The sequence below is a fragment of the Ambystoma mexicanum genome, unplaced genomic scaffold (genome assembly GCF_040938575.1).
Source record: "Ambystoma mexicanum isolate Mex_15411 unplaced genomic scaffold, UKY_AmexF1_1 Mex_scaf10, whole genome shotgun sequence".
Lineage (NCBI taxonomy): Eukaryota > Metazoa > Chordata > Amphibia > Caudata > Ambystomatidae > Ambystoma > Ambystoma mexicanum.
Genome location: NW_027182325.1, coordinates 573,782 through 595,000, shown reverse-complemented (window position 1 = coordinate 595,000; position 21,219 = coordinate 573,782). Strand labels below are relative to the sequence as shown.

At 47.0% G+C, this 21,219-nt stretch overlaps 50 non-coding genes and 19 pseudogenes across 50 annotated transcripts; all 69 read right to left on the bottom strand.

Annotated features, from left to right (window-relative positions):
- Positions 1 to 353: 353 nt before the first annotated feature.
- LOC138544260 (5S ribosomal RNA) lies at positions 354 to 462 on the bottom strand (annotated as a pseudogene).
- A 105-nt stretch (positions 463 to 567) lies between these two features.
- LOC138546576 (5S ribosomal RNA) lies at positions 568 to 686 on the bottom strand. Its single transcript, XR_011290939.1, has one exon. It is a non-coding gene; the product is annotated as a 5S ribosomal RNA (ribosomal RNA).
- Positions 687 to 792: 106 nt separating this feature from the next.
- Positions 793 to 911, bottom strand: LOC138539335 (5S ribosomal RNA). The gene has a single exon (XR_011287404.1). It is a non-coding gene; the product is annotated as a 5S ribosomal RNA (ribosomal RNA).
- A 106-nt stretch (positions 912 to 1,017) lies between these two features.
- On the bottom strand, positions 1,018 to 1,136 carry LOC138548718 (5S ribosomal RNA). The gene has a single exon (XR_011292509.1). It is a non-coding gene; the product is annotated as a 5S ribosomal RNA (ribosomal RNA).
- Positions 1,137 to 1,599: 463 nt separating this feature from the next.
- LOC138547075 (5S ribosomal RNA) lies at positions 1,600 to 1,708 on the bottom strand (annotated as a pseudogene).
- Positions 1,709 to 1,814: 106 nt separating this feature from the next.
- On the bottom strand, positions 1,815 to 1,933 carry LOC138541241 (5S ribosomal RNA). The gene has a single exon (XR_011289252.1). It is a non-coding gene; the product is annotated as a 5S ribosomal RNA (ribosomal RNA).
- A 106-nt stretch (positions 1,934 to 2,039) lies between these two features.
- On the bottom strand, positions 2,040 to 2,158 carry LOC138549755 (5S ribosomal RNA). The gene has a single exon (XR_011293528.1). It is a non-coding gene; the product is annotated as a 5S ribosomal RNA (ribosomal RNA).
- A 106-nt stretch (positions 2,159 to 2,264) lies between these two features.
- Positions 2,265 to 2,383, bottom strand: LOC138539465 (5S ribosomal RNA). The gene has a single exon (XR_011287531.1). It is a non-coding gene; the product is annotated as a 5S ribosomal RNA (ribosomal RNA).
- A 106-nt stretch (positions 2,384 to 2,489) lies between these two features.
- Positions 2,490 to 2,608, bottom strand: LOC138538239 (5S ribosomal RNA). The gene has a single exon (XR_011286346.1). It is a non-coding gene; the product is annotated as a 5S ribosomal RNA (ribosomal RNA).
- A 463-nt stretch (positions 2,609 to 3,071) lies between these two features.
- LOC138544950 (5S ribosomal RNA) lies at positions 3,072 to 3,180 on the bottom strand (annotated as a pseudogene).
- Positions 3,181 to 3,286: 106 nt separating this feature from the next.
- LOC138551037 (5S ribosomal RNA) lies at positions 3,287 to 3,405 on the bottom strand. The gene has a single exon (XR_011294775.1). It is a non-coding gene; the product is annotated as a 5S ribosomal RNA (ribosomal RNA).
- Positions 3,406 to 3,511: 106 nt separating this feature from the next.
- LOC138539323 (5S ribosomal RNA) lies at positions 3,512 to 3,630 on the bottom strand. Its single transcript, XR_011287392.1, has one exon. It is a non-coding gene; the product is annotated as a 5S ribosomal RNA (ribosomal RNA).
- A 106-nt stretch (positions 3,631 to 3,736) lies between these two features.
- Positions 3,737 to 3,855, bottom strand: LOC138548717 (5S ribosomal RNA). Its single transcript, XR_011292508.1, has one exon. It is a non-coding gene; the product is annotated as a 5S ribosomal RNA (ribosomal RNA).
- A 463-nt stretch (positions 3,856 to 4,318) lies between these two features.
- Positions 4,319 to 4,427, bottom strand: LOC138545961 (5S ribosomal RNA; annotated as a pseudogene).
- Positions 4,428 to 4,533: 106 nt separating this feature from the next.
- LOC138548524 (5S ribosomal RNA) lies at positions 4,534 to 4,652 on the bottom strand. Its single transcript, XR_011292323.1, has one exon. It is a non-coding gene; the product is annotated as a 5S ribosomal RNA (ribosomal RNA).
- Positions 4,653 to 4,758: 106 nt separating this feature from the next.
- LOC138541316 (5S ribosomal RNA) lies at positions 4,759 to 4,877 on the bottom strand. The gene has a single exon (XR_011289325.1). It is a non-coding gene; the product is annotated as a 5S ribosomal RNA (ribosomal RNA).
- Positions 4,878 to 4,983: 106 nt separating this feature from the next.
- LOC138539464 (5S ribosomal RNA) lies at positions 4,984 to 5,102 on the bottom strand. Its single transcript, XR_011287530.1, has one exon. It is a non-coding gene; the product is annotated as a 5S ribosomal RNA (ribosomal RNA).
- A 106-nt stretch (positions 5,103 to 5,208) lies between these two features.
- On the bottom strand, positions 5,209 to 5,327 carry LOC138538238 (5S ribosomal RNA). The gene has a single exon (XR_011286345.1). It is a non-coding gene; the product is annotated as a 5S ribosomal RNA (ribosomal RNA).
- Positions 5,328 to 5,791: 464 nt separating this feature from the next.
- LOC138537500 (5S ribosomal RNA) lies at positions 5,792 to 5,910 on the bottom strand. Its single transcript, XR_011285633.1, has one exon. It is a non-coding gene; the product is annotated as a 5S ribosomal RNA (ribosomal RNA).
- A 464-nt stretch (positions 5,911 to 6,374) lies between these two features.
- Positions 6,375 to 6,483, bottom strand: LOC138543282 (5S ribosomal RNA; annotated as a pseudogene).
- A 105-nt stretch (positions 6,484 to 6,588) lies between these two features.
- On the bottom strand, positions 6,589 to 6,697 carry LOC138542637 (5S ribosomal RNA; annotated as a pseudogene).
- Positions 6,698 to 6,803: 106 nt separating this feature from the next.
- LOC138547516 (5S ribosomal RNA) lies at positions 6,804 to 6,922 on the bottom strand. Its single transcript, XR_011291353.1, has one exon. It is a non-coding gene; the product is annotated as a 5S ribosomal RNA (ribosomal RNA).
- Positions 6,923 to 7,028: 106 nt separating this feature from the next.
- LOC138541525 (5S ribosomal RNA) lies at positions 7,029 to 7,147 on the bottom strand. The gene has a single exon (XR_011289530.1). It is a non-coding gene; the product is annotated as a 5S ribosomal RNA (ribosomal RNA).
- A 106-nt stretch (positions 7,148 to 7,253) lies between these two features.
- Positions 7,254 to 7,372, bottom strand: LOC138541606 (5S ribosomal RNA). Its single transcript, XR_011289608.1, has one exon. It is a non-coding gene; the product is annotated as a 5S ribosomal RNA (ribosomal RNA).
- Positions 7,373 to 7,478: 106 nt separating this feature from the next.
- Positions 7,479 to 7,597, bottom strand: LOC138538237 (5S ribosomal RNA). Its single transcript, XR_011286344.1, has one exon. It is a non-coding gene; the product is annotated as a 5S ribosomal RNA (ribosomal RNA).
- Positions 7,598 to 8,060: 463 nt separating this feature from the next.
- Positions 8,061 to 8,169, bottom strand: LOC138544949 (5S ribosomal RNA; annotated as a pseudogene).
- A 107-nt stretch (positions 8,170 to 8,276) lies between these two features.
- LOC138541053 (5S ribosomal RNA) lies at positions 8,277 to 8,395 on the bottom strand. The gene has a single exon (XR_011289071.1). It is a non-coding gene; the product is annotated as a 5S ribosomal RNA (ribosomal RNA).
- A 106-nt stretch (positions 8,396 to 8,501) lies between these two features.
- LOC138536854 (5S ribosomal RNA) lies at positions 8,502 to 8,620 on the bottom strand. The gene has a single exon (XR_011285014.1). It is a non-coding gene; the product is annotated as a 5S ribosomal RNA (ribosomal RNA).
- Positions 8,621 to 8,726: 106 nt separating this feature from the next.
- LOC138536725 (5S ribosomal RNA) lies at positions 8,727 to 8,845 on the bottom strand. The gene has a single exon (XR_011284890.1). It is a non-coding gene; the product is annotated as a 5S ribosomal RNA (ribosomal RNA).
- A 106-nt stretch (positions 8,846 to 8,951) lies between these two features.
- Positions 8,952 to 9,070, bottom strand: LOC138539463 (5S ribosomal RNA). Its single transcript, XR_011287529.1, has one exon. It is a non-coding gene; the product is annotated as a 5S ribosomal RNA (ribosomal RNA).
- A 106-nt stretch (positions 9,071 to 9,176) lies between these two features.
- On the bottom strand, positions 9,177 to 9,295 carry LOC138538236 (5S ribosomal RNA). The gene has a single exon (XR_011286343.1). It is a non-coding gene; the product is annotated as a 5S ribosomal RNA (ribosomal RNA).
- A 464-nt stretch (positions 9,296 to 9,759) lies between these two features.
- Positions 9,760 to 9,868, bottom strand: LOC138543281 (5S ribosomal RNA; annotated as a pseudogene).
- Positions 9,869 to 9,973: 105 nt separating this feature from the next.
- On the bottom strand, positions 9,974 to 10,092 carry LOC138546462 (5S ribosomal RNA). Its single transcript, XR_011290927.1, has one exon. It is a non-coding gene; the product is annotated as a 5S ribosomal RNA (ribosomal RNA).
- Positions 10,093 to 10,198: 106 nt separating this feature from the next.
- Positions 10,199 to 10,317, bottom strand: LOC138539311 (5S ribosomal RNA). The gene has a single exon (XR_011287381.1). It is a non-coding gene; the product is annotated as a 5S ribosomal RNA (ribosomal RNA).
- A 106-nt stretch (positions 10,318 to 10,423) lies between these two features.
- Positions 10,424 to 10,542, bottom strand: LOC138548715 (5S ribosomal RNA). Its single transcript, XR_011292506.1, has one exon. It is a non-coding gene; the product is annotated as a 5S ribosomal RNA (ribosomal RNA).
- Positions 10,543 to 11,005: 463 nt separating this feature from the next.
- On the bottom strand, positions 11,006 to 11,114 carry LOC138547107 (5S ribosomal RNA; annotated as a pseudogene).
- Positions 11,115 to 11,220: 106 nt separating this feature from the next.
- LOC138547515 (5S ribosomal RNA) lies at positions 11,221 to 11,339 on the bottom strand. Its single transcript, XR_011291352.1, has one exon. It is a non-coding gene; the product is annotated as a 5S ribosomal RNA (ribosomal RNA).
- Positions 11,340 to 11,445: 106 nt separating this feature from the next.
- On the bottom strand, positions 11,446 to 11,564 carry LOC138549754 (5S ribosomal RNA). The gene has a single exon (XR_011293527.1). It is a non-coding gene; the product is annotated as a 5S ribosomal RNA (ribosomal RNA).
- A 107-nt stretch (positions 11,565 to 11,671) lies between these two features.
- LOC138539462 (5S ribosomal RNA) lies at positions 11,672 to 11,790 on the bottom strand. The gene has a single exon (XR_011287528.1). It is a non-coding gene; the product is annotated as a 5S ribosomal RNA (ribosomal RNA).
- Positions 11,791 to 11,896: 106 nt separating this feature from the next.
- On the bottom strand, positions 11,897 to 12,015 carry LOC138538234 (5S ribosomal RNA). Its single transcript, XR_011286341.1, has one exon. It is a non-coding gene; the product is annotated as a 5S ribosomal RNA (ribosomal RNA).
- Positions 12,016 to 12,478: 463 nt separating this feature from the next.
- LOC138546610 (5S ribosomal RNA) lies at positions 12,479 to 12,587 on the bottom strand (annotated as a pseudogene).
- A 106-nt stretch (positions 12,588 to 12,693) lies between these two features.
- On the bottom strand, positions 12,694 to 12,812 carry LOC138547514 (5S ribosomal RNA). Its single transcript, XR_011291351.1, has one exon. It is a non-coding gene; the product is annotated as a 5S ribosomal RNA (ribosomal RNA).
- A 106-nt stretch (positions 12,813 to 12,918) lies between these two features.
- On the bottom strand, positions 12,919 to 13,037 carry LOC138539200 (5S ribosomal RNA). Its single transcript, XR_011287275.1, has one exon. It is a non-coding gene; the product is annotated as a 5S ribosomal RNA (ribosomal RNA).
- Positions 13,038 to 13,143: 106 nt separating this feature from the next.
- Positions 13,144 to 13,252, bottom strand: LOC138542850 (5S ribosomal RNA; annotated as a pseudogene).
- Positions 13,253 to 13,357: 105 nt separating this feature from the next.
- On the bottom strand, positions 13,358 to 13,476 carry LOC138537695 (5S ribosomal RNA). Its single transcript, XR_011285823.1, has one exon. It is a non-coding gene; the product is annotated as a 5S ribosomal RNA (ribosomal RNA).
- Positions 13,477 to 13,582: 106 nt separating this feature from the next.
- On the bottom strand, positions 13,583 to 13,701 carry LOC138539299 (5S ribosomal RNA). Its single transcript, XR_011287370.1, has one exon. It is a non-coding gene; the product is annotated as a 5S ribosomal RNA (ribosomal RNA).
- Positions 13,702 to 13,807: 106 nt separating this feature from the next.
- LOC138548713 (5S ribosomal RNA) lies at positions 13,808 to 13,926 on the bottom strand. The gene has a single exon (XR_011292505.1). It is a non-coding gene; the product is annotated as a 5S ribosomal RNA (ribosomal RNA).
- A 463-nt stretch (positions 13,927 to 14,389) lies between these two features.
- On the bottom strand, positions 14,390 to 14,498 carry LOC138547039 (5S ribosomal RNA; annotated as a pseudogene).
- Positions 14,499 to 14,604: 106 nt separating this feature from the next.
- LOC138538233 (5S ribosomal RNA) lies at positions 14,605 to 14,723 on the bottom strand. The gene has a single exon (XR_011286340.1). It is a non-coding gene; the product is annotated as a 5S ribosomal RNA (ribosomal RNA).
- Positions 14,724 to 15,186: 463 nt separating this feature from the next.
- On the bottom strand, positions 15,187 to 15,295 carry LOC138544947 (5S ribosomal RNA; annotated as a pseudogene).
- Positions 15,296 to 15,401: 106 nt separating this feature from the next.
- Positions 15,402 to 15,520, bottom strand: LOC138547513 (5S ribosomal RNA). Its single transcript, XR_011291350.1, has one exon. It is a non-coding gene; the product is annotated as a 5S ribosomal RNA (ribosomal RNA).
- A 322-nt stretch (positions 15,521 to 15,842) lies between these two features.
- LOC138542849 (5S ribosomal RNA) lies at positions 15,843 to 15,951 on the bottom strand (annotated as a pseudogene).
- Positions 15,952 to 16,056: 105 nt separating this feature from the next.
- LOC138537694 (5S ribosomal RNA) lies at positions 16,057 to 16,175 on the bottom strand. The gene has a single exon (XR_011285822.1). It is a non-coding gene; the product is annotated as a 5S ribosomal RNA (ribosomal RNA).
- Positions 16,176 to 16,281: 106 nt separating this feature from the next.
- Positions 16,282 to 16,400, bottom strand: LOC138539288 (5S ribosomal RNA). Its single transcript, XR_011287359.1, has one exon. It is a non-coding gene; the product is annotated as a 5S ribosomal RNA (ribosomal RNA).
- A 106-nt stretch (positions 16,401 to 16,506) lies between these two features.
- On the bottom strand, positions 16,507 to 16,625 carry LOC138548712 (5S ribosomal RNA). Its single transcript, XR_011292504.1, has one exon. It is a non-coding gene; the product is annotated as a 5S ribosomal RNA (ribosomal RNA).
- Positions 16,626 to 17,088: 463 nt separating this feature from the next.
- LOC138547038 (5S ribosomal RNA) lies at positions 17,089 to 17,197 on the bottom strand (annotated as a pseudogene).
- Positions 17,198 to 17,303: 106 nt separating this feature from the next.
- LOC138538232 (5S ribosomal RNA) lies at positions 17,304 to 17,422 on the bottom strand. Its single transcript, XR_011286339.1, has one exon. It is a non-coding gene; the product is annotated as a 5S ribosomal RNA (ribosomal RNA).
- Positions 17,423 to 17,885: 463 nt separating this feature from the next.
- LOC138545532 (5S ribosomal RNA) lies at positions 17,886 to 17,994 on the bottom strand (annotated as a pseudogene).
- Positions 17,995 to 18,100: 106 nt separating this feature from the next.
- On the bottom strand, positions 18,101 to 18,219 carry LOC138547512 (5S ribosomal RNA). The gene has a single exon (XR_011291349.1). It is a non-coding gene; the product is annotated as a 5S ribosomal RNA (ribosomal RNA).
- A 106-nt stretch (positions 18,220 to 18,325) lies between these two features.
- On the bottom strand, positions 18,326 to 18,444 carry LOC138541712 (5S ribosomal RNA). Its single transcript, XR_011289713.1, has one exon. It is a non-coding gene; the product is annotated as a 5S ribosomal RNA (ribosomal RNA).
- Positions 18,445 to 18,550: 106 nt separating this feature from the next.
- LOC138542848 (5S ribosomal RNA) lies at positions 18,551 to 18,659 on the bottom strand (annotated as a pseudogene).
- A 105-nt stretch (positions 18,660 to 18,764) lies between these two features.
- LOC138537693 (5S ribosomal RNA) lies at positions 18,765 to 18,883 on the bottom strand. The gene has a single exon (XR_011285821.1). It is a non-coding gene; the product is annotated as a 5S ribosomal RNA (ribosomal RNA).
- A 106-nt stretch (positions 18,884 to 18,989) lies between these two features.
- Positions 18,990 to 19,108, bottom strand: LOC138539276 (5S ribosomal RNA). The gene has a single exon (XR_011287348.1). It is a non-coding gene; the product is annotated as a 5S ribosomal RNA (ribosomal RNA).
- A 106-nt stretch (positions 19,109 to 19,214) lies between these two features.
- On the bottom strand, positions 19,215 to 19,333 carry LOC138548711 (5S ribosomal RNA). Its single transcript, XR_011292503.1, has one exon. It is a non-coding gene; the product is annotated as a 5S ribosomal RNA (ribosomal RNA).
- A 463-nt stretch (positions 19,334 to 19,796) lies between these two features.
- On the bottom strand, positions 19,797 to 19,905 carry LOC138547037 (5S ribosomal RNA; annotated as a pseudogene).
- Positions 19,906 to 20,011: 106 nt separating this feature from the next.
- LOC138538231 (5S ribosomal RNA) lies at positions 20,012 to 20,130 on the bottom strand. The gene has a single exon (XR_011286338.1). It is a non-coding gene; the product is annotated as a 5S ribosomal RNA (ribosomal RNA).
- Positions 20,131 to 20,593: 463 nt separating this feature from the next.
- On the bottom strand, positions 20,594 to 20,702 carry LOC138544946 (5S ribosomal RNA; annotated as a pseudogene).
- Positions 20,703 to 20,808: 106 nt separating this feature from the next.
- On the bottom strand, positions 20,809 to 20,927 carry LOC138547511 (5S ribosomal RNA). The gene has a single exon (XR_011291348.1). It is a non-coding gene; the product is annotated as a 5S ribosomal RNA (ribosomal RNA).
- Positions 20,928 to 21,033: 106 nt separating this feature from the next.
- Positions 21,034 to 21,152, bottom strand: LOC138541711 (5S ribosomal RNA). The gene has a single exon (XR_011289712.1). It is a non-coding gene; the product is annotated as a 5S ribosomal RNA (ribosomal RNA).
- Positions 21,153 to 21,219: the final 67 nt, after the last annotated feature.

The following is a 21,219-nucleotide window of genomic DNA, read 5'->3' as shown; positions in this document are numbered from 1 at the left end:
AGATATATAAGACTGGTGGGCCCATTCAGGACTCCTATGTCTGGTAGGATAACTTTAATTCATCCATCCTGTGTCTGTTGCAGGGAGGTGGAGAGAACAATCAACACAATAATGGTTTTCTTTCATGCCTCTTGAAGGACTCAATATTCTCTGTACTGCATTACATGTGAAAGTTGCTTTATTACCCATGAACACACTACCTGTATGCTAATTCTATGTAAAAAGGTAGCTCCAGCCCTCATGATGTTGTCCAACATTTCCGCTATAAAACGGGATACAATTATTTTGGAAACATACCAAATTTGAAAAATAATTGAGAAGTTGCGCAATTACTAATCATGGAGCACAAAAAAAGCCTACAGCACCTGGTATTCCCAGGCAGTCTCCCATCCAGGTACTAACTAGGCCCGACCCTGCTTAGCTTCCGAGATCAGGCGCATTCAGTGTGGTGTGGCCGTAGGCTCTGGGCTTAGTGAGTTTGTACTTTTAAGCATCTAGTCGGCTAGACCTTGCAGTTTTGAAAGGCAATTGTGAAATGGCTCACTTCCTGAACTTGGAGCACAAAAAAGCCTACAGCACCTGGTATTCCCAGGTGGTCTCCCATCCAGGTACTAACTAGGCCCGACACTGCTTAGCTTCCGAGATCAGACGAGATCGGGCGCATTCAGTGTGGTGTGGCCGTAGGCTCTGGGCCTAGTGAGTTTTGTACTTTTAAGCATCTAGTCGGCTAGACCTTGCAGTTTTGAAAGGCAATTGAGAAATGGCTCACTTCCTGAACTTGGAGTACAAAAAAGCCTACAGCACCTGGTATTCCCAGGCGGTCTCCCATCCAGGTACTAACTAGGCCCGACACTGCTTAGCTTCTGAGATCAGACGAGATCAGGCGCATTCAGTGTGGTGTGGCCGTAGGCTCTGGGCCTAGTGAGTGTTGTACTTTTAAGCATCTAGTCGGCTAGACCTTGCAGTTTTAAAAGGCAATTGAGAAAGGGCTCACTTCCTGAACTTGGAGCACAAAAAAGCCTACAGCACCTGGTATTCCCAGGCGGTCTCCCATCCAGGTACTAACTAGGCCTGACACTGCTTAACTTCCGAGATCAGACGAGATCGGGTGCATTCAGTGTGGTGTGGCCGTAGGCTCTAGGAATGCTAAGAATATTACTCTTATGCATTTGCATTTAGTAAGCTAAGCCATGCAGCCACTTGCAACATGATACCACGCTCATCGCTCGATCAGGCTCGATCAGGCGAGATATATAAGACTGGTGGGCCCATTCAGGACTCCTATGTCTGGTAGGATAACTTTAATTCATCCATCCTGTGTCTGTTGCAGGGAGGTGGAGAGAACAATCAACACAATAATGGTTTTCTTTCATGCCTCTTGAAGGACTCAATATTCTCTGTACTGCATTACATGTGAAAGTCGATTTATTACCCATGAACACACTACCTGTATGCTAATTCTATGTAAAAAGGTAGCTCCAGCCCTCATGATGTTGTCCAACATTTCCGCTATAAAACGGGATACAATTATTTTGGAAACATACCAAATTTGAAAAATAATTGAGAAGTTGCGCAATTACTAATCATGGAGCACAAAAAAGCCTACAGCACCTGGTATTCCCAGGCAGTCTCCCATCCAGGTACTAACTAGGCCTGACCCTGCTTAGCTTCCGAGATCTGGCACATTCAGTGTGGTGTGGCCGTAGGCTCTGGGCCTAGTGAGTTTTGTACTTTTAAGCATCTAGTCGGCTAGACCTTGCAGTTTTGAAAGGCAATTGTGAAATGGCTCACTTCCTGAACTTGGAGCACAAAAAAGCCTACAGCACCTGGTATTCCCAGGTGGTCTCCCATCCAGGTACTAACTAGGCCGGACACTGCTTAGCTTCCGAGATCAGACGAGATCGGGCGCAATCAGTGTGGTGTGGCCGTAGGCTCTGGGCCTAGTGAGTTTTGTACTTTTAAGCATCTAGTCAGCTAGACCTTGCAGTTTTGAAAGGCAATTGAGAAATGGCTCACTTCCTGAACTTGGAGCACAAAAAAGCCTACAGCACCTGGTATTCCCAGGCGGTCTCCCATCCAGGTACTAACGAGGCCCGACACTGCTTAGCTTCCGAGATCAGACGAGATCGGGCGCATTCAGTGTGGTGTGGCCGTAGGCTCTGGTTCTTGTGAGTTTTGTACTTTTAAGCATCTAGTCGGCTAGACCTTGCAGTTTTGAAAGGCAATTGAGAAATGGCTCACTTCCTGAACTTGGAGTACAAAAAAGCCTACAGCACCTGGTATTCCCAGGCGGTCTTCCATCCAGGTACTAACTAGGCCCGACACTGCTTAGCTTCTGAGATCAGACGAGATCAGGCACATTCAGTGTGGTGTGGCCGTAGGCTCTGGGCCTAGTGAGTTTTGTACTTTTAAGCATCTAGTCGGCTAGACCTTGCAGTTTTAAAAGGCAATTGAGAAAGGGCTCACTTCCTGAACTTGGAGCACAAAAAAGCCTACAGCACCTGGTATTCCCAGGCGGTCTCCCATCCAGGTACTAACTAGGCCTGACACTGCTTAACTTCCGAGATCAGTCGAGATCGGGTGCATTCAGTGTGGTGTGGCCGTAGGCTCTAGGAATGCTAAGAATATTACTCTTATGCATTTGCATTTAGTAAGCTAAGCCATGCAGCCACTTGCAACATGATACCACGCTCATCGCTCGATCAGGCTCGATCAGGCGAGATATATAAGACTGGTGGGCCCATTCAGGACTCCTATGTCTGGTAGGATAACTTTAATTCATCCATCCTGTGTCTGTTGCAGGGAGGTGGAGAGAACAATCAACACAATAATGGTTTTCTTTCATGCCTCTTGAAGGACTCAATATTCTCTGTACTGCATTACATGTGAAAGTCGATTTATTACCCATGAACACACTACCTGTATGCTAATTCTATGTAAAAAGGTAGCTCCAGCCCTCATGATGTTGTCCAACATTTCCGCTATAAAACGGGATACAATTATTTTGGAAACATACCAAATTTGAAAAATAATTGAGAAGTTGCGCAATTACTAATCATGGAGCACAAAAAAGCCTACAGCACCTGGTATTCCCAGGCAGTCTCCCATCCAGGTACTAACTAGGCCTGACCCTGCTTAGCTTCCGAGATCGGGCGCATTCAGTGTGGTGTGGCCGTAGGCTCTGGGCCTAGTGAGTTTTGTACTTTTAAGCATCTAGTCGGCTAGACCTTGCAGTTTTGAAAGGCAATTGTGAAATGGCTCACTTCCTGAACTTGGAGCACAAAAAAGCCTACAGCACCTGGTATTCCCAGGTGGTCTCCCATCCAGGTACTAACTAGGCCCGACACTGCTTAGCTTCCGAGATCAGACGAGATCAGGCGCAATCAGTGTGGTGTGGCCGTAGGCTCTGGGCCTAGTGAGTTTTGTACTTTTAAGCATCTAGTCGGCTAGACCTTGCAGTTTTGAAAGGCAATTGAGAAATGGCTCACTTCCTGAACTTGGAGTACAAAAAAGCCTACAGCACCTGGTATTCCCAGGCGGTCTCCCATCCAGGTACTAACTAGGCCCGACACTGCTTAGCTTCTGAGATCAGACGAGATCAGGCGCATTCAGTGTGGTGTGGCCGTAGGCTCTGGGCCTAGTGAATGTTGTACTTTTAAGCATCTAGTCGGCTAGACCTTGCAGTTTTAAAAGGCAATTGAGAAAGGGCTCACTTCCTGAACTTGGAGCACAAAAAAGCCTACAGCACCTGGTATTCCCAGGCGGTCTCCCATCCAGGTACTAACTAGGCCTGACACTGCTTAACTTCCGAGATCAGACGAGATCGGGTGCATTCAGTGTGGTGTGGCCGTAGGCTCTAGGAATGCTAAGAATATTACTCTTATGCATTTGCATTTAGTAAGCTAAGCCATGCAGCCACTTGCAACATGATACCACGCTCATCGCTCGATCAGGCTCGATCAGGCGAGATATATAAGACTGGTGGGCCCATTCAGGACTCCTATGTCTGGTAGGATAACTTTAATTCATCCATCCTGTGTCTGTTGCAGGGAGGTGGAGAGAACAATCAACACAATAATGGTTTTCTTTCATGCCTCTTGAAGGACTCAATATTCTCTGTACTGCATTACATGTGAAAGTCGATTTATTACCCATGAACACACTACCTGTATGCTAATTCTATGTAAAAAGGTAGCTCCAGCCCTCATGATGTTGTCCAACATTTCCGCTATAAAACGGGATACAATTATTTTGGAAACATACCAAATTTGAAAAATAATTGAGAAGTTGCGCAATTATTAATCATGGAGCACAAAAAAGCCTACAGCACCTGGTATTCCCAGGCAGTCTCCCATCCAGGTACTAACTAGGCCTGACCCTGCTTAGCTTCCGAGATCGGGCACATTCAGTGTGGTGTGGCCGTAGGCTCTGGGCCTAGTGAGTTTTGTACTTTTAAGCATCTAGTCGGCTAGACCTTGCAGTTTTGAAAGGCAATTGTGAAATGGCTCACTTCCTGAACTTGGAGCACAAAAAAGCCTACAGCACCTGGTATTCCCAGGTGGTCTCCCATCCAGGTACTAACTAGGCCCGACACTGCTTAGCTTCCGAGATCAGACGAGATCGGGCGCAATCAGTGTGGTGTGGCTGTAGGCTCTGGGCCTAGTGAGTTTTGTACTTTTAAGCATCTAGTCAGCTAGACCTTGCAGTTTTGAAAGGCAATTGAGAAATGGCTCACTTCCTGAACTTGGAGCACAAAAAAGCCTACAGCACCTGGTATTCCCAGGCGGTCTCCCATCCAGGTACTAATGAGGCCCGACACTGCTTAGCTTCCGAGATCAGACAAGATCGGGCGCATTCAGTGTGGTGTGGCCGTAGGCTCTGGTTCTTGTGAGTTTTGTACTTTTAAGCATCTAGTCGGCTAGACCTTGCAGTTTTGAAAGGCAATTGAGAAATGGCTCACTTCCTGAACTTGGAGTACAAAAAAGCCTACAGCACCTGGTATTCCCAGGCGGTCTTCCATCCAGGTACTAACTAGGCCCGACACTGCTTAGCTTCTGAGATCAGACGAGATCAGGCACATTCAGTGTGGTGTGGCCGTAGGCTCTGGGCCTAGTGAGTTTTGTACTTTTAAGCATCTAGTCGGCTAGACCTTGCAGTTTTAAAAGGCAATTGAGAAAGGGCTCACTTCCTGAACTTGGAGCACAAAAAAGCCTACAGCACCTGGTATTCCCAGGCGGTCTCCCATCCAGGTACTAACTAGGCCTGACACTGCTTAACTTCCGAGATCAGTCGAGATCGGGTGCATTCAGTGTGGTGTGGCCGTAGGCTCTAGGAATGCTAAGAATATTACTCTTATGCATTTGCATTTAGTAAGCTAAGCCATGCAGCCACTTGCAACATGATACCACGCTCATCGCTCGATCAGGCTCGATCAGGCGAGATATATAAGACTGGTGGGCCCATTCAGGACTCCTATGTCTGGTAGGATAACTTTAATTCATCCATCCTGTGTCTGTTGCAGGGAGGTGGAGAGAACAATCAACACAATAATGGTTTTCTTTCATGCCTCTTGAAGGACTCAATATTCTCTGTACTGCATTACATGTGAAAGTCGATTTATTACCCATGAACACACTACCTGTATGCTAATTCTATGTAAAAAGGTAGCTCCAGCCCTCATGATGTTGTCCAACATTTCCGCTATAAAACGGGATACAATTATTTTGGAAACATACCAAATTTGAAAAATAATTGAGAAGTTGCGCAATTACTAATCATGGAGCACAAAAAAAGCCTACAGCACCTGGTATTCCCAGGCAGTCTCCCATCCAGGTACTAACTAGGCCTGACACTGCTTAACTTCCGAGATCAGACGAGATCGGGTGCATTCAGTGTGGTGTGGCCGTAGGCTCTAGGAATGCTAAGAATATTACTCTTATGCATTTGCATTTAGTAAGCTAAGCCATGCAGCCACTTGCAACATGATACCACGCTCATCGCTCGATCAGGCTCGATCAGGCGAGATATATAAGACTGGTGGGCCCATTCAGGACTCCTGTGTCTGGTAGGATAACTTTAATTCATCCATCCTGTGTCTGTTGCAGGGAGGTGGAGAGAACAATCAACACAATAATGGTTTTCTTTCATGCCTCTTGAAGGACTCAATATTCTCTGTACTGCATTACATGTGAAAGTCGATTTATTACCCATGAACACACTACCTGTATGCTAATTCTATGTAAAAAGGTAGCTCCAGCCCTCATGATGTTGTCCAACATTTCCGCTATAAAACGGGATACAATTATTTTGGAAACATACCAAATTTGAAAAATAATTGAGAAGTTGCGCAATTACTAATCATGGAACACAAAAAAAGCCTACAGCACCTGGTATTCCCAGGCAGTCTCCCATCCAGGTACTAACTAGGCCCGACCCTGCTTAGCTTCCGAGATCGGGCGCATTCAGTGTGGTGTGGCCGTAGGCTCTGGGCCTAGTGAGTTTGTACTTTTAAGCATCTAGTCAGCTAGACCTTGCAGTTTTGAAAGGCAATTGTGAAATGGCTCACTTCCTGAACTTGGAGCACAAAAAAGCCTACAGCACCTGGTATTCCCAGGTGGTCTCCCATCCAGGTACTAACTAGGCCCGACACTGCTTAGCTTCCGAGATCGGGCGCATTCAGTGTGGTGTGGCCGTAGGCTCTGGGCCTAGTGAGTTTTGTACTTTTAAGCATCTAGTCGGCTAGACCTTGCAGTTTTGAAAGGCAATTGAGAAATGGCTCACTTCCTGAACTTGGAGCACAAAAAAGCCTACAGCACCTGGTATTCCCAGGTGGTCTCCCATCCAGGTACTAACTAGGCCCGACACTGCTTAGCTTCCGAGATCAGACGAGATCGGGCGCAATCAGTGTGGTGTGGCCGTAGGCTCTGGGCCTAGTGAGTTTTGTACTTTTAAGCATCTAGTCAGCTAGACCTTGCAGTTTTGAAAGGCAATTGAGAAATGGCTCACTTCCTGAACTTGGAGCACAAAAAAGCCTACAGCACCTGGTATTCCCAGGCGGTCTCCCATCCAGGTACTAACGAGGCCCGACACTGCTTAGCTTCCGAGATCAGACGAGATCGGGCGCATTCAGTGTGCTGTGGCCGTAGGCTCTGGTTCTTGTGAGTTTTGTACTTTTAAGCATCTAGTCGGCTAGACCTTGCAGTTTTGAAAGGCAATTGAGAAATGGCTCACTTCCTGAACTTGGAGTACAAAAAAGCCTACAGCACCTGGTATTCCCTGGCGGTCTTCCATCCAGGTACTAACTAGGCCCGACACTGCTTAGCTTCTGAGATCAGACGAGATCAGGCACATTCAGTGTGGTGTGGCCGTAGGCTCTGGGCCTAGTGAGTTTTGTACTTTTAAGCATCTAGTCGGCTAGACCTTGCAGTTTTAAAAGGCAATTGAGAAAGGGCTCACTTCCTGAACTTGGAGCACAAAAAAGCCTACAGCACCTGGTATTCCCAGGCGGTCTCCCATCCAGGTACTAACTAGGCCTGACACTGCTTAACTTCCGAGATCAGTCGAGATCGGGTGCATTCAGTGTGGTGTGGCCGTAGGCTCTAGGAATGCTAAGAATATTACTCTTATGCATTTGCATTTAGTAAGCTAAGCCATGCAGCCACTTGCAACATGATACCACGCTCATCGCTCGATCAGGCTCGATCAGGCGAGATATATAAGACTGGTGGGCCCATTCAGGACTCCTATGTCTGGTAGGATAACTTTAATTCATCCATCCTGTGTCTGTTGCAGGGAGGTGGAGAGAACAATCAACACAATAATGGTTTTCTTTCATGCCTCTTGAAGGACTCAATATTCTCTGTACTGCATTACATGTGAAAGTCGATTTATTACCCATGAACACACTACCTGTATGCTAATTCTATGTAAAAAGGTAGCTCCAGCCCTCATGATGTTGTCCAACATTTCCGCTATAAAACGGGATACAATTATTTTGGAAACATACCAAATTTGAAAAATAATTGAGAAGTTGCGCAATTACTAATCATGGAGCACAAAAAAGCCTACAGCACCTGGTATTCCCAGGCAGTCTCCCATCCAGGTACTAACTAGGCCTGACCCTGCTTAGCTTCCGAGATCGGGCGCATTCAGTGTGGTGTGGCCGTAGGCTCTGGGCCTAGTGAGTTTTGTACTTTTAAGCATCTAGTCGGCTAGACCTTGCAGTTTTGAAAGGCAATTGTGAAATGGCTCACTTCCTGAACTTGGAGCACAAAAAAAGCCTACAGCACCTGGTATTCCCAGGTGGTCTCCCATCCAGGTACTAACTAGGCCCGACACTGCTTAGCTTCCGAGATCAGACGAGATCGGGCGCAATCAGTGTGTTGTGGCCGTAGGCTCTGGGCCTAGTGAGTTTTGTACTTTTAAGCATCTAGTCAGCTAGACCTTGCAGTTTTGAAAGGCAATTGAGAAATGGCTCACTTCCTGAACTTGGAGCACAAAAAAGCCTACAGCACCTGGTATTCCCAGGCGGTCTCCCATCCAGGTACTAACGAGGCCCGACACTGCTTAGCTTCCGAGATCAGACGAGATCGGGCGCAATCAGTGTGGTGTGGCCGTAGGCTCTGGGCCTAGTGAGTTTTGTACTTTTAAGCATCTAGTCAGCTAGACCTTGCAATTTTGAAAGGCAATTGAGAAATGGCTCACTTCCTGAACTTGGAGCACAAAAAAGCCTACAGCACCTCGTATTCCCAGGCGGTCTCCCATCCAGGTACTAACGAGGCCCGACACTGCTTAGCTTCCGAGATCAGACGAGATCGGGCGCATTCAGTGTGGTGTGGCCGTAGGCTCTGGTTCTTGTGAGTTTTGTACTTTTAAGCATCTAGTCGGCTAGACCTTGCAGTTTTGAAAGGCAATTGAGAAATGGCTCACTTCCTGAACTTGGAGTACAAAAAAGCCTACAGCACCTGGTATTCCCAGGCGGTCTTCCATCCAGGTACTAACTAGGCCCGACACTGCTTAGCTTCTGAGATCAGACGAGATCAGGCACATTCAGTGTGGTGTGGCCGTAGGCTCTGGGCCTAGTGAGTTTTGTACTTTTAAGCATCTAGTCGGCTAGACCTTGCAGTTTTAAAAGGCAATTGAGAAAGGGCTCACTTCCTGAACTTGGAGCACAAAAAAGCCTACAGCACCTGGTATTCCCAGGCGGTCTCCCATCCAGGTACTAACTAGGCCTGACACTGCTTAACTTCCGAGATCAGTCGAGATCGGGTGCATTCAGTGTGGTGTGGCCGTAGGCTCTAGGAATGCTAAGAATATTACTCTTATGCATTTGCATTTAGTAAGCTAAGCCATGCAGCCACTTGCAACATGATACCACGCTCATCGCTCGATCAGGCTCGATCAGGCGAGATATATAAGACTGGTGGGCCCATTCAGGACTCCTATGTCTGGTAGGATAACTTTAATTCATCCATCCTGTGTCTGTTGCAGGGAGGTGGAGAGAACAATCAACACAATAATGGTTTTCTTTCATGCCTCTTGAAGGACTCAATATTCTCTGTACTGCATTACATGTGAAAGTTGATTTATTACCCATGAACACACTACCTGTATGCTAATTCTATGTAAAAAGGTAGCTCCAGCCCTCATGATGTTGTCCAACATTTCCGCTATAAAACGGGATACAATTATTTTGGAAACATACCAAATTTGAAAAATAATTGAGAAGTTGCGCAATTACTAATCATGGAGCACAAAAAAAGCCTACAGCACCTGGTATTCCCAGGCAGTCTCCCATCCAGGTACTAACTAGGCCCGACCCTGCTTAGCTTCCGAGATCGGGCGCATTCAGTGTGGTGTGGCCGTAGGCTCTGGGCCTAGTGAGTTTGTACTTTTAAGCATCTAGTCGGCTAGACCTTGCAGTTTTGAAAGGCAATTGTGAAATGGCTCACTTCCTGAACTTGGAGCACAAAAAAGCCTACAGCACCTGGTATTCCCAGGTGGTCTCCCATCCAGGTACTAACTAGGCCCGACACTGCTTAGCTTCCGAGATCAGACGAGATCGGGCGCATTCAGTGTGGTGTGGCCGTAGGCTCTGGGCCTAGTGAGTTTTGTACTTTTAAGCATCTAGTCGGCTAGACCTTGCAGTTTTGAAAGGCAATTGAGAAATGGCTCACTTCCTGAACTTGGAGTACAAAAAAGCCTACAGCACCTGGTATTCCCAGGCGGTCTCCCATCCAGGTACTAACTAGGCCCGACACTGCTTAGCTTCTGAGATCAGACGAGATCAGGCGCATTCAGTGTGGTGTGGCCGTAGGCTCTGGGCCTAGTGAGTGTTGTACTTTTAAGCATCTAGTCGGCTAGACCTTGCAGTTTTAAAAGGCAATTGAGAAAGGGCTCACTTCCTGAACTTGGAGCACAAAAAAGCCTACAGCACCTGGTATTCCCAGGCGGTCTCCCATCCAGGTACTAACTAGGCCTGACACTGCTTAACTTCCGAGATCAGACGAGATCGGGTGCATTCAGTGTGGTGTGGCCGTAGGCTCTAGGAATGCTAAGAATATTACTCTTATGCATTTGCATTTAGTAAGCTAAGCCATGCAGCCACTTGCAACATGATACCACGCTCATCGCTCGATCAGGCTCGATCAGGCGAGATATATAAGACTGGTGGGCCCATTCAGGACTCTTATGTCTGGTAGGATAACTTTAATTCATCCATCCTGTGTCTGTTGCAGGGAGGTGGAGAGAACAATCAACACAATAATGGTTTTCTTTCATGCCTCTTGAAGGACTCAATATTCTCTGTACTGCATTACATGTGAAAGTCGATTTATTACCCATGAACACACTACCTGTATGCTAATTCTATGTAAAAAGGTAGCTCCAGCCCTCATGATGTTGTCCAACATTTCCGCTATAAAACGGGATACAATTATTTTGGAAACATACCAAATTTGAAAAATAATTGAGAAGTTGCGCAATTACTAATCATGGAGCACAAAAAAGCCTACAGCACCTGGTATTCCCAGGCAGTCTCTCATCCAGGTACTAACTAGGCCTGACCCTGCTTAGCTTCCGAGATCGGGCACATTCAGTGTGGTGTGGCCGTAGGCTCTGGGCCTAGTGAGTTTTGTACTTTTAAGCATCTAGTCGGCTAGACCTTGCAGTTTTGAAAGGCAATTGTGAAATGGCTCACTTCCTGAACTTGGAGCACAAAAAAGCCTACAGCACCTGGTATTCCCAGGTGGTCTCCCATCCAGGTACTAACTAGGCCCGACACTGCTTAGCTTCCGAGATCAGACGAGATCGGGCGCAATCAGTGTGGTGTGGCCGTAGGCTCTGGGCCTAGTGAGTTTTGTACTTTTAAGCATCTAGTCAGCTAGACCTTGCAGTTTTGAAAGGCAATTGAGAAATGGCTCACTTCCTGAACTTGGAGCACAAAAAAGCCTACAGCACCTGGTATTCCCAGGCGGTCTCCCATCCAGGTACTAACGAGGCCCGACACTGCTTAGCTTCCGAGATCAGACGAGATCGGGCGCATTCAGTGTGGTGTGGCCGTAGGCTCTGGTTCTTGTGAGTTTTGTACTTTTAAGCATCTAGTCGGCTAGACCTTGCAGTTTTGAAAGGCAATTGAGAAATGGCTCACTTCCTGAACTTGGAGTACAAAAAAAGCCTACAGCACCTGGTATTCCCAGGCGGTCTTCCATCCAGGTACTAACTAGGCCCGACACTGCTTAGCTTCTGAGATCAGACGAGATCAGGCACATTCAGTGTGGTGTGGCCGTAGGCTCTGGGCCTAGTAAGTTTTGTACTTTTAAGCATCTAGTCGGCTAGACCTTGCAGTTTTAAAAGGCAATTGAGAAAGGGCTCACTTCCTGAACTTGGAGCACAAAAAAGCCTACAGCACCTGGTATTCCCAGGCGGTCTCCCATCCAGGTACTAACTAGGCCTGACACTGCTTAACTTCCGAGATCAGTCGAGATCGGGTGCATTCAGTGTGGTGTGGCCGTAGGCTCTAGGAATGCTAAGAATATTACTCTTATGCATTTGCATTTAGTAAGCTAAGCCATGCAGCCACTTGCAACATGATACCACGCTCATCGCTCGATCAGGCTCGATCAGGCGAGATATATAAGACTGGTGGGCCCATTCAGGACTCCTATGTCTGGTAGGATAACTTTAATTCATCCATCCTTTGTCTGTTGCAGGGAGGTGGAGAGAACAATCAACACAATAATGGTTTTCTTTCATGCCTCTTGAAGGACTCAATATTCTCTGTACTGCATTACATGTGAAAGTCGATTTATTACCCATGAACACACTACCTGTATGCTAATTCTATGTAAAAAGGTAGCTCCAGCCCTCATGATGTTGTCCAACATTTCCGCTATAAAACGGGATACAATTATTTTGGAAACATACCAAATTTGAAAAATAATTGAGAAGTTGCGCAATTACTAATCATGGAGCACAAAAAAGCCTACAGCACCTGGTATTCCCAGGCAGTCTCCAATCCAGGTACTAACTAGGCCTGACCCTGCTTAGCTTCCGAGATCGGGCGCATTCAGTGTGGTGTGGCCGTAGGCTCTGGGCCTAGTGAGTTTTGTACTTTTAAGCATCTAGTCGGCTAGACCTTGCAGTTTTGAAAGGCAATTGTGAAATGGCTCACTTCCTGAACTTGGAGCACAAAAAAGCCTACAGCACCTGGTATTCCCAGGTGGTCTCCCATCCAGGTACTAACTAGGCCCGACACTGCTTAGCTTCCGAGATCAGACGAGATCGGGCGCAATCAGTGTGGTGTGGCCGTAGGCTCTGGGCCTAGTGAGTTTTGTACTTTTAAGCATCTAGTCAGCTAGACCTTGCAGTTTTGAAAGGCAATTGAGAAATGGCTCACTTCCTGAACTTGGAGCACAAAAAAGCCTACAGCACCTGGTATTCCCAGGCGGTCTCCCATCCAGGTACTAACAAGGCCCGACACTGCTTAGCTTCCGATATCAGACGAGATCGGGTGCAATCAGTGTGGTGTGGCCGTAGGCTCTGGGCCTAGTGAGTTTTGTACTTTTAAGCATCTAGTCAGCTAGACCTTGCAATTTTGAAAGGCAATTGAGAAATGGCTCACTTCCTGAACTTGGAGCACAAAAAAGCCTACAGCACCTGGTATTCCCAGGCGGTCTCCCATCCAGGTACTAACTAGGCCCGACCCTGCTTAGCTTCCGAGATCGGGCGCATTCAGTGTGGTGTGGCCGTAGGCTCTGGGCCTAGTGAGTTTGTACTTTTAAGCATCTAGTCGGCTAGACCTTGCAGTTTTGAAAGGCAATTGTGAAATGGCTCACTTCCTGAACTTGGAGCACAAAAAAGCCTACAGCACCTGGTATTCCCAGGTGGTCTCCCATCCAGGTACTAACTAGGCCCGACACTGCTTAGCTTCCGAGATCAGACGAGATTGGGCGCATTCAGTGTGGTGTGGCCGTAGGCTCTGGGCCTAGTGAGTTTTGTACTTTTAAGCATCTAGTCGGCTAGACCTTGCAGTTTTGAAAGGCAATTGAGAAATGGCTCACTTCCTGAACTTGGAGTACAAAAAAGCCTACAGCACCTGGTATTCCCAGGCGGTCTCCCATCCAGGTACTAACTAGGCCCGACACTGCTTAGCTTCTGAGATCAGACGAGATCAGGCGCATTCAGTGTGGTGTGGCCGTAGGCTCTAGGCCTAGTGAGTGTTGTACTTTTAAGCATCTAGTCGGCTAGACCTTGCAGTTTTAAAAGGCAATTGAGAAAGGGCTCACTTCCTGAACTTGGAGCACAAAAAAGCCTACAGCACCTGGTATTCCCAGGCGGTCTCCCATCCAGGTACTAACTAGGCCTGACACTGCTTAACTTCCGAGATCAGACGAGATCGGGTGCATTCAGTGTGGTGTGGCCGTAGGCTCTAGGAATGCTAAGAATATTACTCTTATGCATTTGCATTTAGTAAGCTAAGCCATGCAGCCACTTGCAACATGATACCACGCTCATCGCTCGATCAGGCTCGATCAGGCGAGATATATAAGACTGGTGGGCCCATTCAGGACTCCTATGTCTGGTAGGATAACTTTAATTCATCCATCCTGTGTCTGTTGCAGGGAGGTGGAGAGAACAATCAACACAATAATGGTTTTCTTTCATGCCTCTTGAAGGACTCAATATTCTCTGTACTGCATTACATGTGAAAGTCGATTTATTACCCATGAACACACTACCTGTATGCTAATTCTATGTAAAAAGGTAGCTCCAGCCCTCATGATGTTGTCCAACATTTCCGCTATAAAACGGGATACAATTATTTTGGAAACATACCAAATTTGAAAAATAATTGAGAAGTTGCGCAATTACTAATCATGGAGCACAAAAAAGCCTACAGCACCTGGTATTCCCAGGCAGTCTCCCATCCAGGTACTAACTAGGCCTGACCCTGCTTAGCTTCCAAGATCGGGCACATTCAGTGTGGTGTGGCCGTAGGCTCTGGGCCTAGTGAGTTTTGTACTTTTAAGCATCTAGTCGGCTAGACCTTGCAGTTTTAAAAGGCAATTGAGAAAGGGCTCACTTCCTGAACTTGGAGCACAAAAAAGCCTACAGCACCTGGTATTCCCAGGCGGTCTCCCATCCAGGTACTAACTAGGCCTGACACTGCTTAACTTCCGAGATCAGTCGAGATCGGGTGCATTCAGTGTGGTGTGGCCGTAGGCTCTAGGAATGCTAAGAATATTACTCTTATGCATTTGCATTTAGTAAGCTAAGCCATGCAGCCACTTGCAACATGATACCACGCTCATCGCTCGATCAGGCTCGATCAGGCGAGATATATAAGACTGGTGGGCCCATTCAGGACTCCTATGTCTGGTAGGATAACTTTAATTCATCCATCCTTTGTCTGTTGCAGGGAGGTGGAGAGAACAATCAACACAATAATGGTTTTCTTTCATGCCTCTTGAAGGACTCAATATTCTCTGTACTGCATTACATGTGAAAGTCGATTTATTACCCATGAACACACTACCTGTATGCTAATTCTATGTAAAAAGGTAGCTCCAGCCCTCATGATGTTGTCCAACATTTCCGCTATAAAACGGGATACAATTATTTTGGAAACATACCAAATTTGAAAAATAATTGAGAAGTTGCGCAATTACTAATCATGGAGCACAAAAAAGCCTACAGCACCTGGTATTCCCAGGCAGTCTCCCATCCAGGTACTAACTAGGCCTGACCCTGCTTAGCTTCCGAGATCGGGCGCATTCAGTGTGGTGTGGCCGTAGGCTCTGGGCCTAGTGAGTTTTGTACTTTTAAGCATCTAGTCGGCTAGACCTTGCAGTTTTGAAAGGCAATTGTGAAATGGCTCACTTCCTGAACTTGGAGCACAAAAAAGCCTACAGCACCTGGTATTCCCAGGTGGTCTCCCATCCAGGTACTAACTAGGCCCGACACTGCTTAGCTTCCGAGATCAGACGAGATCGGGCGCAATCAGTGTGGTGTGGCCGTAGGCTCTGGGCCTAGTGAGTTTTGTACTTTTAAGCATCTAGTCAGCTAGACCTTGCAGTTTTGAAAGGCAATTGAGAAATGGCTCACTTCCTGAACTTGGAGCACAAAAAAGCCTACAGCACCTGGTATTCCCAGGCGGTCTCCCATCCAGGTACTAACGAGGCCCGAGCTTCCGATATCAGACGAGATCGGGCGCAATCAGTGTGGTGTGGCCGTAGGCTCTGGGCCTAGTGAGTTTTGTACTTTTAAGCATCTAGTCAGCTAGACCTTGCAATTTTGAAAGGCAATTGAGAAATGGCTCACTTCCTGAACTTGGAGCACAAAAAAGCCTACAGCACCTGGTATTCCCAGGCGGTCTCCCATCCAGGTACTAACTAGGCCCGACCCTGCTTAGCTTCCGAGATCGGGCGCATTCAGTGTGGTGTGGCCGTAGGCTCTGGGCCTAGTGAGTTTGTACTTTTAAGCATCTAGTCGGCTAGACCTTGCAGTTTTGAAAGGCAATTGTGAAATGGCTCACTTCCTGAACTTGGAGCACAAAAAAGCCTACAGCACCTGGTATTCCCAGGTGGTCTCCCATCCAGGTACTAACTAGGCCCGACACTGCTTAGCTTCCGAGATCAGACGAGATTGGGCGCATTCAGTGTGGTGTGGCCGTAGGCTCTGGGCCTAGTGAGTTTTGTACTTTTAAGCATCTAGTCGGCTAGACCTTGCAGTTTTGAAAGGCAATTGAGAAATGGCTCACTTCCTGAACTTGGAGTACAAAAAAGCCTACAGCACCTGGTATTCCCAGGCGGTCTCCCATCCAGGTACTAACTAGGCCCGACACTGCTTAGCTTCTGAGATCAGACGAGATCAGGCGCATTCAGTGTGGTGTGGCCGTAGGCTCTAGGCCTAGTGAGTGTTGTACTTTTAAGCATCTAGTCGGCTAGACCTTGCAGTTTTAAAAGGCAATTGAGAAAGGGCTCACTTCCTGAACTTGGAGCACAAAAAAGCCTACAGCACCTGGTATTCCCAGGCGGTCTCCCATCCAGGTACTAACTAGGCCTGACACTGCTTAACTTCCGAGATCAGACGAGATCGGGTGCATTCAGTGTGGTGTGGCCGTAGGCTCTAGGAATGCTAAGAATATTACTCTTATGCATTTGCATTTAGTAAGCTAAGCCATGCAGCCACTTGCAACATGATACCACGCTCATCGCTCGATCAGGCTCGATCAGGCGAGATATATAAGACTGGTGGGCCCATTCAGGACTCCTATGTCTGGTAGGATAACTTTAATTCATCCATCCTGTGTCTGTTGCAGGGAGGTGGAGAGAACAATCAACACAATAATGGTTTTCTTTCATGCCTCTTGAAGGACTCAATATTCTCTGTACTGCATTACATGTGAAAGTCGATTTATTACCCATGAACACACTACCTGTATGCTAATTCTATGTAAAAAGGTAGCTCCAGCCCTCATGATGTTGTCCAACATTTCCGCTATAAAACGGGATACAATTATTTTGGAAACATACCAAATTTGAAAAATAATTGAGAAGTTGCGCAATTACTAATCATGGAGCACAAAAAAGCCTACAGCACCTGGTATTCCCAGGCAGTCTCCCATCCAGGTACTAACTAGGCCTGACCCTGCTTAGCTTCCAAGATCGGGCACATTCAGTGTGGTGTGGCCGTAGGCTCTGGGCCTAGTGAGTTTTGTACTTTTAAGCATCTAGTCGGCTAGACCTTGCAGTTTTAAAAGGCAATTGAGAAAGGGCTCACTTCCTGAACTTGGAGCACAAAAAAGCCTACAGCACCTGGTATTCCCAGGCGGTCTCCCATCCAGGTACTAACTAGGCCTGACACTGCTTAACTTCCGAGATCAGTCGAGATCGGGTGCATTCAGTGTGGTGTGGCCGTAGGCTCTAGGAATGCTAAGAATATTACTCTTATGCATTTGCATTTAGTAAGCTAAGCCATGCAGCCACTTGCAACATGATACCACGCTCATCGCTCGATCAGGCTCGATCAGGCGAGATATATAAGACTGGTGGGCCCATTCAGGACTCCTATGTCTGGTAGGATAACTTTAATTCATCCATCCTTTGTCTGTTGCAGGGAGGTGGAGAGAACAATCAACACAATAATGGTTTTCTTTCATGCCTCTTGAAGGACTCAATATTCTCTGTACTGCATTACATGTGAAAGTCGATTTATTACCCATGAACACACTACCTGTATGCTAATTCTATGTAAAAAGGTAGCTCCAGCCCTCATGATGTTGTCCAACATTTCCGCTATAAAACGGGATACAATTATTTTGGAAACATACCAAATTTGAAAAATAATTGAGAAGTTGCGCAATTACTAATCATGGAGCACAAAAAAGCCTACAGCACCTGGTATTCCCAGGCAGTCTCCCATCCAGGTACTAACTAGGCCTGACCCTGCTTAGCTTCCGAGATCGGGCGCATTCAGTGTGGTGTGGCTGTAGGCTCTGGGCCTAGTGAGTTTTGTACTTTTAAGCATCTAGTCGGCTAGACCTTGCAGTTTTGAAAGGCAATTGTGAAATGGCTCACTTCCTGAACTTGGAGCACAAAAAAGCCTACAGCACCTGGTATTCCCAGGTGGTCTCCCATCCAGGTACTAACTAGGCCCGACACTGCTTAGCTTCCGAGATCAGACGAGATCGGGCGCAATCAGTGTGGTGTGGCCGTAGGCTCTGGGCCTAGTGAGTTTTGTACTTTTAAGCATCTAGTCAGCTAGACCTTGCAGTTTTGAAAGGCAATTGAGAAATGGCTCACTTCCTGAACTTGGAGCACAAAAAAGCCTACAGCACCTGGTATTCCCAGGCGGTCTCCCATCCAGGTACTAACGAGGCCCGACACTGCTTAGCTTCCGATATCAGACGAGATCGGGCGCAATCAGTGTGGTGTGGCCGTAGGCTCTGGGCCTAGTGAGTTTTGTACTTTTAAGCATCTAGTCAGCTAGACCTTGCAATTTTGAAAGGCAATTGAGAAATGGCTCACTTCCTGAACTTGGAGCACAAAAAAGCCTACAGCACCTGGTATTCCCAGGCGGTCTCCCATCCAGGTACTAACTAGGCCCGACCCTGCTTAGCTTCCGAGATCGGGCGCATTCAGTGTGGTGTGGCCGTAGGCTCTGGGCCTAGTGAGTTTGTACTTTTAAGCATCTAGTCGGCTAGACCTTGCAGTTTTGAAAGGCAATTGTGAAATGGCTCACTTCCTGAACTTGGAGCACAAAAAAGCCTACAGCACCTGGTATTCCCAGGTGGTCTCCCATCCAGGTACTAACTAGGCCCGACACTGCTTAGCTTCCGAGATCAGACGAGATTGGGCGCATTCAGTGTGGTGTGGCCGTAGGCTCTGGGCCTAGTGAGTTTTGTACTTTTAAGCATCTAGTCGGCTAGACCTTGCAGTTTTGAAAGGCAATTGAGAAATGGCTCACTTCCTGAACTTGGAGTACAAAAAAGCCTACAGCACCTGGTATTCCCAGGCGGTCTCCCATCCAGGTACTAACTAGGCCCGACACTGCTTAGCTTCTGAGATCAGACGAGATCAGGCGCATTCAGTGTGGTGTGGCCGTAGGCTCTAGGCCTAGTGAGTGTTGTACTTTTAAGCATCTAGTCGGCTAGACCTTGCAGTTTTAAAAGGCAATTGAGAAAGGGCTCACTTCCTGAACTTGGAGCACAAAAAAGCCTACAGCACCTGGTATTCCCAGGCGGTCTCCCATCCAGGTACTAACTAGGCCTGACACTGCTTAACTTCCGAGATCAGACGAGATCGGGTGCATTCAGTGTGGTGTGGCCGTAGGCTCTAGGAATGCTAAGAATATTACTCTTATGCATTTGCATTTAGTAAGCTAAGCCATGCAGCCACTTGCAACATGATACCACGCTCATCGCTCGATCAGGCTCGATCAGGCGAGATATATAAGACTGGTGGGCCCATTCAGGACTCCTATGTCTGGTAGGATAACTTTAATTCATCCATCCTGTGTCTGTTGCAGGGAGGTGGAGAGAACAATCAACACAATAATGGTTTTCTTTCATGCCTCTTGAAGGACTCAATATTCTCTGTACTGCATTACATGTGAAAGTCGATTTATTACCCATGAACACACTACCTGTATGCTAATTCTATGTAAAAAGGTAGCTCCAGCCCTCATGATGTTGTCCAACATTTCCGCTATAAAACGGGATACAATTATTTTGGAAACATACCAAATTTGAAAAATAATTGAGAAGTTGCGCAATTACTAATCATGGAGCACAAAAAAGCCTACAGCACCTGGTATTCCCAGGCAGTCTCCCATCCAGGTACTAACTAGGCCTGACCCTGCTTAGCTTCCAAGATCGGGCACATTCAGTGTGGTGTGGCCGTAGGCTCTGGGCCTAGTGAGTTTTGTACTTTTAAGCATCTAGTCGGCTAGACCTTGCAGTTTTAAAAGGCAATTGAGAAAGGGCTCACTTCCTGAACTTGGAGCACAAAAAAGCCTACAGCACCTGGTATTCCCAGGCGGTCTCCCATCCAGGTACTAACTAGGCCTGACACTGCTTAACTTCCGAGATCAGTCGAGATCGGGTGCATTCAGTGTGGTGTGGCCGTAGGCTCTAGGAATGCTAAGAATATTACTCTTATGCATTTGCATTTAGTAAGCTAAGCCATGCAGCCACTTGCAACATGATACCACGCTCATCGCTCGATCAGGCTCGATCAGGCGAGATATATAAGACCGGTGGGCCCATTCAGGACTCCTATGTCTGGTAGGATAACTTTAATTCATCCATCCTTTGTCTGTTGCAGGGAGGTGGAGAGAACAATCAACACAATAATGGTTTTCTTTCATGCCTCTTGAAGGACTCAATATTCTCTGTACTGCATTACATGTGAAAGTCGATTTATTACCCATGAACACACTACCTGTATGCTAATTCTATGTAAAAAGGTAGCTCCAGCCCTCATGATGTTGTCCAACATTTCCGCTATAAAACGGGATACAATTATTTTGGAAACATACCAAATTTGAAAAATAATTGAGAAGTTGCGCAATTACTAATCATGGAGCACAAAAAAGCCTACAGCACCTGGTATTCCCAGGCAGTCTCCCATCCAGGTACTAACTAGGCCTGACCCTGCTTAGCTTCCGAGATCGGGCGCATTCAGTGTGGTGTGGCCGTAGGCTCTGGGCCTAGTGAGTTTTGTACTTTTAAGCATCTAGTCGGCTAGACCTTGCAGTTTTGAAAGGCAATTGTGAAATGGCTCACTTCCTGAACTTGGAGCACAAAAAAGCCTACAGCACCTGGTATTCCCAGGTGGTCTCCCATCCAGGTACTAACTAGGCCCGACACTGCTTAGCTTCCGAGATCAGACGAGATCGGGCGCAATCAGTGTGGTGTGGCCGTAGGCTCTGGGCCTAGTGAGTTTTGTACTTTTAAGCATCTAGTCAGCTAGACCTTGCAGTTTTGAAAGGCAATTGAGAAATGGCTCACTTCCTGAACTTGGAGCACAAAAAAGCCTACAGCACCTGGTATTCCCAGGCGGTCTCCCATCCAGGTACTAACGAGGCCCGACACTGCTTAGCTTCCGATATCAGACGAGATCGGGCGCAATCAGTGTGGTGTGGCCGTAGGCTCTGGGCCTAGTGAGTTTTGTACTTTTAAGCATCTAGTCAGCTAGACCTTGCAATTTTGAAAGGCAA